This window comes from Pelmatolapia mariae, linkage group LG3_W (genome assembly GCF_036321145.2).
Source record: "Pelmatolapia mariae isolate MD_Pm_ZW linkage group LG3_W, Pm_UMD_F_2, whole genome shotgun sequence".
In the NCBI taxonomy this organism is placed as follows: domain Eukaryota; kingdom Metazoa; phylum Chordata; class Actinopteri; order Cichliformes; family Cichlidae; genus Pelmatolapia; species Pelmatolapia mariae.
In genome coordinates this window covers 778,090-790,436 of record NC_086229.1, presented here as the reverse complement: position 1 = coordinate 790,436, position 12,347 = coordinate 778,090, and the positions used below count along the sequence as shown (strand labels likewise).

The window sequence follows — 12,347 nt, the reverse complement described above, 5'->3', positions numbered from 1 at the left end:
CTATCTCTGACTTTATGTCCTCTACAAGAGTTTCTGGGTTTTTTGCTAGTTCTTCACATGTTCAATAAAATCATGTATGCTAATTCATAACGAAGAAAGCTTTGTAACTATCCCCACTAGTGAAGACTGTCATTTCCACAACACTGCCCCCATCACTCTGAAACCCTGTGAATGTGTTTGTGTGTTTCTTTGTTCAGCAGCGCTCCACTCCTCCTCTCCTGTACATGTGAACTGCAGTGATGTCACCATCAGACAGAGAGACACTAGGAGAGGTACGCTGCGTGTGCTCTCAGCAGCATAACACACACACAGTTTCTCAGGTAAATGATTGTGTGTGTGTGTTTTCCAGCTAAAAGTCCTGATGATCCAGATGTTATCTACTCTGATGTGAGGACTCGCACTTCAGGTACAGATGATGATGACGATGGTTCAGTGTAGTGATGAAGGACACACACCTTCTTTAGTCTGATTAACTTTCACATTGGGAGCTGCTGAGAAGGTTAAACTCTGTTTGATGTTTTGTTCTGTAGAAACTGATATTCTTTATTATCTCTGAACACAGATGTGTTCTTTTTAAAATCAGTGAGCACAGTTAGTGTGACTTCATTCATCCTTCCAGCACAGACTCAGAGGAAAAGTCTTGAGAGATGATGGTTTAGAGTCAGTTTGGAGATACTGAGCTGGACTCTGGCCATACAGCACACATCTGATCAAACTGTGAGTCAGAACTGAAGCTGCAGCTTCATTCATTCATTTTTCTGTCTTTAGGCCCTGATGATGTTCTTTACGGTGAGGTGATCTTCAGAAGGTAGAGGAAAGCTGGTGAGACAACAGGTAACCATAACAACACACCTGAAAGTGCATTTATTTACCACCAAATGTGAAAAACATGTCAAGTCAAAATCGAGTCAAAAATTACTCCAAGGTTCCTCACAGTGTTCCTGGAGGCCAAGGTAATGCCATCCAGAGTAAGAATCTGCTTAGATACCATATTTCTAAGATTTTCAGGGCCGAGTACAATAACCTCAGTTTGATCTGAATTAAGAAGCAGAAAGTTAGCGGCCATCCAGGTCTTTATGTCTTTAAGACATTCCTGCAGAGTCCTGCATTCCTAGAGGACTCTTCATGTACATGTACAAATTGGAGTCTATTAGATAGATATGATACAAACCACTGCAGCACAGTACCTGTAATACCTACAGCATGTTCTAATCGCTCTAATAGGATATTATGGTCGACAGTATCGAACGCTGCACTGAGGTCTAGCAGGACAAGCACAGAGATGAGTCCACTGTCAGAGGCCATAAGAAGATCATTTGTAACCTTCACTAAAGCTGTTTCTGTGCTGTGATGAGCTCTGAAACCTGACTGAAACTCTTCAAATAAGCCATTCCTCTGCGGATGATCTGTTAGCTGTTTGACAACTACTCTTTCAAGGATGTTTGATATGAAAGGAAGGTTGGAGATTGGCCTATAATTAGCTAAGACAGCTGGGTCTAGAGATGCTTTTTGAGTAAAGGTTTAACTACAGCCACCTTGAAGGCCTGTGGTACATAGCCGATTATTAGAGATAGGTTGATCATATTTAAGATCGAAGAATTAATTAATGGCAGGAATTCTTTGAGCAGTTTTGTAGGAATGGGGTCTAATTATAAGAAGAAAGCAGGTAAAACAACATGTATACCCGGAAATGAAGTGTTTTATTTATCATAAGAACTCTAAAAGCCCACATCATGTTTTCTCAATGAGGCTGTAGGAGCGCTAGAGACATAACTAAACTTACTAATATTAAACATAGTGGTGCTCTATCCACACACACACACACACACACACTCACAGAGGACATATCTAATACTTCTTCTGTGTTTGTTACAGAGTGGTCAGCTGATCCAGGTGTTGTGCATTGATTGAGAGCAGGTAACATTTCCATACAGGTGTGTAATAAAGGTCAGAGGTGAACAGCTGACATCAGTGATGTTTGTCTCTGAACAGGAAGCTGAGGACACACTCGGTCTCATGGACGAACTTCATCCTTCACTCTGCTCCTCTTCTTCTATTTGTGTCTCCTGAAGCTCAGTTGTTTTATTGTTCATCATGAACAGCTGCACAAAACATTTATTAAACCTTTTAGGATTTTCTGTTTCTATGCAGATATGATCTGATGGAAAATATAAACAATATATCAATAACATTTAAACATCACAATTCAGTAAAATGAGCTGTACAGTCTCAGGATGTTTTCAATAATTCAGTTACACACTGACAGTCAGTGACGGCTCCTCTCCTCAGCTTTACTGCTGCCATCAGATGCTTGTTGTTGGAAATCTCACTCCTCATGCACTGGTATGATCAGCACTTGGTGACAGTAGGAAGGAAGAACTCCCTTTAACCTGAAGAATGTTTTACTTTTAACATCTTTCTGTATGATTGTCAGTGTTTTATGTTACTGCATGATTGCTTTTCTTTAATCTTTAAAGTCTCATGTATTGAATAAAACAAAATCATGTCTGAAAATTTATCAGTCTCATAATTAAACACAACACCTGTGAATGCAGATGTAGAACCTGGAGCTACCTTTAACAGTTTACTTACAAAGAGAACAGGTGGTGCCACACTGGGTGGGAAAGGTGTGGGTGGAGATGTGGACAGAGCAGGCAGATTTCTCCCAGAGTGACTCCAACATGTTATCCTGAAGGAGCTGTGAGTGACTGGCTGAGGAGGTCAGAGGAGGAGACAACATGCAGAGGTCCAAACCAAACAAGCCAACATGAGAGAGGACAGAGACTGAACGTTTACCCTGCTAAAGCTTTCAAACTGCTGGAGGATGAACAGGTGGACAGCTGATGGGGGAGACCAGGTGTGTCAGCAGGAAGTAAACCTGCCACCTTTGATACAGGAGCTAATATGTCACCTGTCACTGGGCTCTTTATCATGGGCCACTTTTCCATCCACAGCTATGCAGCGTCTCCATGTCCCACCTGGGGGGTCACAACCCACAGTCTGAGAACCCAAACAGACAGAAAGAATCAGACTCGGGTCAAAGTTTACAGCAGAAACAAACATGTTTGCAGCCTGATACACAAACTGTTCGGTGTCTCTTCATAACGCCTGTTTTTATATTAAAGTTTGCATTATTAGGGGCGTGGCCTTTCTGACTGACAGGTGGATGGTGACACAGGTGGCTGTAGCTGCTAGCTTCACCTGAACTGGACCTCTGGACTGTGTTTGTGCTTTTGGAGCATTCTTAATTTGACCAATAAGATGGCTTCTGTGAGGTTACTATAGTAACAGAGCGTGCATGAGGGCGGGGCTCCCTCACAGCTGTTAGCATGTATAAAGTCAGTCTTTGGAGTAGTAATTAAAGTATTTTATTGTGCATGTGTTTAATGATGTAACCTCATTAATCATTATTAGTTAATAAATTACAGCCCTGACATAAGCTCTGATTTCTATTCTAATATCTGTAGGTAGTGCATATCATGGTATGTGTATTTATACAGAGACGTACTGTAAATACCATACAGTATATTCTTCTCTGGACCACTATGTCTTTATTTTTCATGGAGACACCAGGACAAAGTCATCATTTGTGTTCAAACCTGGGAATAAACATGATTCTGATCCTGGCATGTCTCTATTTGCCAGATGTGCACAGATGTGTGTTTCATGCCTTTTATTGTTTTTTTAAATTGTGCGTAACTATATTATTTGGGTGAAAGCACAGAGAGAGAGAGGAGCACAGAGAGTGGGAGAAAGTAAGAGAGGCTGTGCATGAATACAAGAACTATGACCTGTTAACTTGTGTCCAGCTGTGTGCAGTGTCAGTCTGCTGGTCCAGGGTCTGTACTGTAAGTGCTTGATGCTGGGCTGTCTCTCTGTGCAGAGGCTGAAACAACGTTGTGCACATTTTTCATCTTTTCTGCTTTGCTGCAAATCGTTCTTTAACTTTGTTGTAAAAATAATCACAATTGAGCCTTTGACCAAGTTTCATAATTAAAGGCTCTGCCCTGAAACACCACATTAAATAAACATCTGTAGTTATTGATTCTGGCTTATTCTTGGATATCCAGTTAATTATGTTGCTATAGAAACAAACACTGTAGTGTGACATGAGTGAGTTCAGCTCCAAGCAGACACTAAAATGATTTATATACTTGTTTTCTTCAATTTTAAATTGGAATCCACTGCGTGCATGATTGGAGCTGATTCCTCCTAAAGCTTAGATCCTGGAGCCGGCCCTGCTGTGAAAGTGAAAGTAAACTGGTGATTGTGCGTCTTTCTCTGGGTGTGTCTGCAGTCTGTCTGAGCATCAGATTTAACGGGACTTTGACTGCAGGAGGAAGATGCAGTTGATGCCGCTGTTCCTCTTACTCGGTAAGAAAGACGCTCTGATTCTCTGCGTGCACACACACTGATGTCTGCTCTCATAAATACATTTTACAGTGTTTATTTATCGGATAAAATACGTTAAATGTCACCGTTATTATTGGAAATAGCGGGGGTGTCCAAATTCAGAGGCTGCTTCCACCTGAGGACCCGGCCTTCGCGGTCTAAAGAAAGCCGGGTAGTACGTCACGAGCTCCCTCGGTGGAGTGAAACTCTGCCGTCTGCTCCTTGCTATCTAAAATATAACAGGGCGCTGACTTAAACTCTCGACCATCTCACACTTCTGTTTAATCATTTTCTGTTTGACGTTTAGTCAGCTGTGTGAAAACCCCGGAGGAACCCTCCCGAGGGATTAATAAAGTTACATTTAATTTAATCTAATCTAATAACTTTAATCTCAGTCAAACTGATTTACTCACAGACGAATAAAACACTGAAAAAGCCAAACAATAACATTTTAAGTTATCAAAGTGACTTATATATCATGTTTAACCCGAGTAGTGAAAGACAGCGGGGTTTGAAGACGATGTGTCGGTCGGCTCAGATATTTGAAGTTTACACAATTACATTCTCACCTGAAAATATGTCAAAAGTTTTTTTTTTGCGACCCAGAAAGAGAAATAAGAGTAATGTTAAACCTAAGTAGCTGCCGTCATTGTTGGAAACTGGAATTGGCTGGGCCACGCTATGAATTCTGTGATATGGTTTTTCAATTTTGTTGTCCGGGTGGAAAATCGGGAGAAATTGGGGAGAATGGTGGCTCCGGGAGATTTTCGGGAGGGGCACTGAAATTCGGGATTCTCCCGGAAAAATCAGGAGGGTTGGCATGTATGGTTGTGGCAACATCACTAACCTTGTCAAACACCTCAGAGTAAATCATATCACAGAATATGACGAGCATATGTTGAGGCGAACTGAAGAGGAGGAGAGGGACAGGTGCTGCTAGGGTGAGACAGACGCCTCTCACTGAGTCCTTTAGTGCAATGCAGGCAAGGTGTTCAAATAGCGCACAACTTTAGTTTTTTTTAATTTCTATGTGATGAACCCTGCATTATTAAGTGATAAGAACATGTAATCTGATGTCCTGTAATCATTATGATGCTATAATTTGAGATACAATAAATAAAATAAGCTTTTGTACAAAGTATCGGTATCGAATCAGTATCGTCGATACCACCCTGAATATTACTTGGTATCGGATCGGAAAGGAAATCAGTGGTATCGCACATCACTACTGTACTCCCTGTTTTGATTTTGAACTAGGTGGAAATGGGTGGTTGTTTCACTTGTTGATTTGTCTTGGTAGACAACCATAAGCTCTGACAGAGTGGCAGTGTGTTTCTGAAGTTTGGTGTGAAAATGAGCTCCGTCTTCTGTTTGCTCTTTGATATGTTTCCACTGCTTCCACTCCACTTGTGTTTTCACTTACTCTGGAGGAAGACTTTAATATTTGTTTAGACGTATTGAACAAGTACGTACTATGCAAGATTGATTAGCTGGAGAACAACACACAAGCTGGAATGACTCTTCAAGTTTGCTGGTTGACACAGCTTTGAATGACTTCAGAGCCTCATACTCAGTTTTGTATTCTCGTGGTACTGGCATTGTCATGTTGTTTGATCTGACACTCTAGGCGATGTGATGTAGAATGGACGCAATGCACAGAAGGATGAATAACTATGTTAAACGTTTGGGTTTTGCTCGCAATAAATGCATTGTGAAGGTTTTGCCTAATCATTCTTTGACATTTTACTTTTCCTCTGGTGATGATGTCTTGCTTATGTGTTATTATTCAAGAATGGTTTTCAAAGAAACTGTGAACACTTGAAGAGATTGTCTGGAGGAAATTAAACATCTTTGCTTTGGTATGTTTTTCTCTCAGTGTTTTGTAACTCATGCCAAACTTTCGACCCTTGTGCATCATGTGATATTTTTTGAGTATTCTGCCAGATAAAGACGACTTTGTTTAGCTCGTTTGTGAGCATGATGGGGATTTTTTCAGCTCAGAATTCAATGCATGGTGGAAGGGCAGCGCTCGTTTTATTAAAGGCTTTATGAGTTTACTCCCTTGAATCATGTTCTGTGTTTGGGCTCAGGCTCAATCCTCCATTTTCTCACAATGAATGGGCCTTCTGCCACACAATGATTCCTTATTTTGTTTTATACTGGCGATGGTGTTGACAAAAACTCTGGACACGATTTTAATCACTTTAAAATGTGCATGAAAATAAATGTTCGATTACATATTTTGATATTATATACATTATTGACTGAAATACTTCATGACAAGAGCTGTAATGTTAATTTTTACATGACTTTTAATATTTCTTTTAGTATTTAATATTTTCACACCTGTTTCTGGACAATAGACTTTTAAGGTGCTAGTAATGTATTGTACTATTTCAAATGAATATATATGTATAAATGGTATTTGTTGTATAAATATTGCCTTAGTTTGTCTTTTAGTCAGTTGGGTTAACACTTTTATGTATATTTTTAAGCCCAAAATTGATGAATGTTTTGTCTCCTATCTCAAGATTCACTTGGTGAGTGCTCTAACTAGGTGTGCAGTCCATGCTGATTCCTTACTGCTGAACTGTTTAAAGAATTCAGAAACTCTTGAAAACTTGAATGTTTTGTTGGGTGACTTGTCTCTGCAGAAACTCACTAAAGATGTTATAGGATATACACAGGTTATATATTAGTGATAAAAATAGGTGGTCGTGTGTGATGACCTGCTCTGCTCTAATGTCGTTCACATGGGTCTAACTGTCTCACATGCTGTGTGTCCTTCAGGTCCTTTGCAGGTCCAGGTATTCACTGATAGCCTTCCTGTGTTTGTGGTCCTCTTCTCTTTACCTGATTAGTTGGACTGATCACCTGTGCACTGACCTCATCTTTACATTATAAAGACTTTGACCTTTGATCTGATGTCAATGTGCATTTACATCCTCATTCCGTATCACCAACTCACAGCACTGCTTCATGGTTCTCTCCTCAGCTTCCCAGCATGCCTCAGCAGTGGTGGTGTATGAGGGGGTGGAGTCTGTGCATCTGCCCTGTCAGGTACCAGCTGATGTTGCCCTTGAGTCCACAGCAGTAGTGTGGGACCGAGAGGACCTTAACATCCAAATAGTTCACGTGCGTCTGCGGAGCAGTGATGATTTTAAAGAACAAAGTATTCGTTACACCAACCGGACATCAATGAGAGCTGATGCTCTGCAGACTGGAGACCTCAGCCTCACTCTGAGGAACCCTACAGTCTCTGACAGTGGAACCTACAAATGCACTGTCCGAAAATATGGACGAGATCAGAGCAAGACTTATGTAGACCTCAAGGTCACAGGTCAGTGCTGCAGATAAAGGTTGAAGTTCAGAGAAGAAGTGAACTCTGATGTTAATTCATCAAAATCTGTTGGATGATGTTCAGGATGTTTGTGTTTGTGTTGATTACAGTACGTCCTCCTCCAGTCTGGCCCATAGTTCTCTTTGCTCTTCTGGTTCCTGTGGTTCTCCTGGCTGCTGCCTTTGGTGTCTTCATGTATCCCAGATATAAAATGTTGAAGATGAGAAAAGGTGAGTGTGTGACTGTGTGTGTTATTGGATCACTGAGTGAAACATCAGTGAGTGCCTCCCTCAGAATCAGCTTTAGTTTTTTAATGAGGTTTAAAAGTACACTCATTGGTGAAAGAAATGCCACAAATGCATTTTCCCTGCTGCTGTGCCTCTCCACACAGGCATGATTTTGTCTGTGTGGAGAGGCACAGCAGTTGCAGCGGTCCTTAAATGAAACTACAAATGAAACAACAGCTGTTGAATGATCCGTGAGGCTATTTTTGCTAATGCAGGCTATGACTTTTGGTGCTTATTACTTTTATACTTTTTAAAGTATCCGGTTGTTCAGTGATGATGCGACGAATCCTACTTCCGGGCCTAAAGTAGTCTGCGTTTAATATGGCTTTTATGCTGTTAACATGTTTAATGTTTCGTATTTTCTTCTATTTAATCTCAAAAAGCTCCTAAAAACAGTCAGTGATCACCGTTGACCTCCCTCGGCTTTTATTACCGCTAATCATTTATTTAAGCTCAGTTTTTAAAACCTTACGATGTAACTACAGCACAGCCCATGCAGCAGTATATGAATGACTAACCTCGTATTGTGGATGGATTATCTCAGTTGTTCTCCTGGCTGAAGTTTAGTCCTTTTATAGCATCCTGCCATGCGATTGCATTTGTTCCTGACCACCGAGAACACTCACGTTAACTTTTATCGAGTGGAAAAAAAGTTAGCTTGTTTATATTATGCTAACATAGCTGTGTCGCTAGCGGTCACGTAGCACATCATTATATACCAGCTAGCCAAACTTCAGTAACCCCACAAACGTCACTGCTGTTTATTTTTCTGTCTTCATTTATGTTGGAGGTGATAACAGAGTTGTACGTTTTAATTTGTTTCCAAAACCCCGCAGTCAGGACATGCTGTATTGTATTTAGATAGAAGTTAGCTCGCTAGCTTCTAACTCTGTTAAATGTCATAAATTCCGTTTTCGTGGATGCCTGGATGTTAAACTCAATTGTTACACCTGGTAAAGCAGAACACTGATCATTTTATTAAAGATGAAAGATTTTAGACAGTTTTTCAACTCCTTGTAATGCCACAGTGATCATTTGATATACGGACCTGCAGCGGAGTTTAGGCCCAGACACGGCTAGTGACGTCAGACTGAACAACCGGATTATGCTTTTTATGCATTTTTTGTCCCATTGAAATGAATGGAAAACTTCCAAAATTCTACTACAACTTGCTTGTTTTTGAAACAGTTTTTCAGAGTTTCATGTAAATATTTCTGCGCTTAAGAGTAAAAAAAATAATGGAATAAAATAAGTGCCCAGTTTTGAGCCATGTCTAATACTTCATGGGATTGCCAGGTGGTTCTGGGACACCAAACACTGAGCAGCATTTAAGCTCCATGTTTTCATAAAATCATCCAAACACAGAGTGTTATTTATTCTTTGATATTATTATTTGAAGAAAAACACCTCCCTAGCCTGACCTTGCTGCATTAAAATGATCTAGCAATTCTTAGCCTTATCTAAGTCCAGGACATCCTGTTCAGTCTCCTGCCCAGAAAAATAACACCCTTACTCTAACACTACATGTGATTTGAATTATAATGTTGGAGTGCAGCTTAATATTTTTATTTATTCTTAAAACTCTTATATTGTTCAAAAGTCTTGAGCAACCTATAATTCCTCTGTATTTTGTGTAAGAGAGGCCAGACTTTCACCTAGTTTCTGTTTTTTTTAAAGTGCTCTGTGGGTTTTATGAAAGTGTCGCAAAGTTGTTCGTTGGACATTAGCCTCTAGATTTGAAGACTACCATAAAAATGCGGTCCATACTACTATGTCAATTCCATAAATTGAAGGTTGTCATATTTTTTTATGGTGAAACCTTCAATTTGTATCAAGGAGGAGAGTTCATGATCTCACAGTCTCCCCAAGATAAATAAGAGGCTGGTATTTTGATGTGTGAGTTTTCATGAATGCAGCTCTGCACGTGAAAGTGTTTCTGACTCAGACAAGAATAAACTAAACTGTCAAGGGTGTGTGACAGAGCAGGTCTGGTGGCCGGCCGTGCGGAAGGCAGTGGGGGCGAGGATACAGTTCAGGAGGCTGACCGCGAAGGCAGCAGCAGCAGCGATGGAGCAGTTCAGAAGGCCGGCCACGAGGAAGGCAGCAACACAGTCTTTGTGAGGTTAACTTTCTGCTCTGAGTGAACAGAAGAAAAATAGTTCTTTTCAGGCTGGCTGAGCTTCAGGACAACAGAGTCCCCTGGAGGAGCACCCTCCAGTACCCCACCCAGGGACTCCAAGAAGGCTGGGTACTCTGCACTGCCACTCAGTGCATAAGCGCTGATGGTCAGGACCTGTTACCCGACCTGGAGGCGCAGGGAACAAACCCTCTTGTCCACTGGGAGAAACCCAACCTACAGGCAGCAAGCCAAGGGGATACCAAGATACCCACCCCAGACAAAGTCCAGACCCTCTCAAGGAGACTGGTTCCAGAGCCCAAGCCGTGCCTTGAGGTGAACCCGACTTTATCTAGCCAGTACCTCTCAACCTCACGCACTAACTCAGGGTCCTTCCCCACCAGAGAGGTGACATTCCATGTCCCTATTGCCAGTCTTGGTCGCCGGGGATCAGCCCGCCAGGGCCTCCTGGCCGCCGCCCGGCACACAATGCATCCGACCCCTACAGTGCCTTCTGCGGGTGGTGGGCCTACAGGAAGATGGGCCCATGGCCCTTTTTCGGGCTGTGCCCTGCTGGGCCCCATAGATTAAGTTCCAGCCACCAGACACTCACCCTCAGGCACCCTCCCCGGGCCTGGCTTCAGGGCAGGGCCTAGTAATCCTAGGTAATCTCGGTAAGGTCCCAGACAACATAGTCCCTGGGATCCCTGGGACACACAAACCCCTCCACCATGATAAGGTAGCGATTCACAGAGGGGTAAAACCCAAAAATTATTGTCAAAAAGATACAGAACACTTTCTAAAATAGATCAATCAATATCCTGTTCTATTGCAAAATGGGAAGCTTATCAGTCAGCTTAGACCAAAACTTCTGGTCTTAGGTATTGTCATGGTCTGCGTGGCAGATGTGGGGATGTGGGGAATGAGGACCCAAACGCAGGACTCTTTATGATGAACAGTGCGTTTATTTACAGTGCTGTAAATTGTTCACACAATAAATCCCGCGCTCCCCTGACTCCCGTGTCGTGTCTTCTTCCCAATAAGTCTGTGCCTCATTCTCTCCGCTCCATGTGCCTGCACTCCCTGTGCTCGCTGCTCTCTGGCTTTCCACGCTCCTCCTGGGAGAAACAATAGAAACAGCTGTCAGGACACTAACTATGGAGAGCATACCCTCACTGAACTTGTCTCTCTAAAAACAGTGATGTGGCGTCTCACTCAACGATCCTGGGTCAGTGGGAGCTCCATCATACTCTTAAATAGCTCCCCCGATGCACCTGATCAGCAGCAGGTGTGTGGCATGGTCTCCATGTGTGGCCAGCCCCCTAGCAGGGCCACACCCACCAGGCCTGCAGGTGCCTGTTACCTGGCCTACAGGAAACAGCCGCACCAGCAAACACACACAGACACCCAGTACACACCTGCCTATACATACAATGAGCAAACACACAACAGCAGCACAGAGCAGCTAAAACACATATAATAATAACAAGAGTCCACACTGCTCATGGACCTTAGGTCCCTCAGACCCAGGTCCCTGACAGGTATGCTTAAAAACCTTTCAATTGATTAGAAATCCCAGACTGCAATTAATACAATACAAAATACTACATGGAGACAATTATATCCATGCTCTTTGGTACTGTCCACCAGTTCAAAGGTTTTGGCCTGGGAAATGTGACGACCTATCAAAGTGTCTGAAATGTAACATACCAACCTCCCCTCTAGTTTGCTTGTTGGGCAACTTGGATGACGTCACTGCAGAGATGAATACAGCCCACATGGTTTTCACTGCCATATGCATTGCCAAGAAAACCAACCTCATAAACTGGATAAATCAAAATAATCTCAATCCTAACCAATATAGAGACCGTCTGATAGACCACATTAGTCTTGATACAGCCTCTGCCACCACATTAGATCAATCCCTCTGAGCTCCTTTGATCGGCTTCTGTCATGGGTAAGGGAGGAGTCAGGCGCATACAGTCATTTGCAGTTCAACTTGACAGTTTATTTACACAACACCAGATGCAATATATGTACAAGTGGGGAAGAATCCAGGGGTTCAGGCATCCAAGGCAGGTTTGGCAAGGGAAAATCCTCTCACACACTCGCACTCCAACACGCACCTCCAAGCACCGGCTCACTCGTACTCCAAGCGGGAAGTTAAGCAGCAGGTCCGGGGAAAACTGTTCAGAGAAGATCAGTCACAAAA

General features: G+C 42.4%; 1 long non-coding RNA gene across 1 annotated transcript; it reads left to right on the top strand.

Annotated features, from left to right (window-relative positions):
• The first annotated feature begins 347 nt into the window (after positions 1-347).
• Positions 348-2,066, top strand: LOC134624134 (uncharacterized). Its single transcript, XR_010093454.1, has 4 exons — positions 348-406; positions 769-834; positions 1,876-1,917; positions 1,993-2,066. It is a non-coding gene; the product is annotated as an uncharacterized LOC134624134 (long non-coding RNA).
• The last annotated feature ends 10,281 nt before the right edge of the window (positions 2,067-12,347 follow it).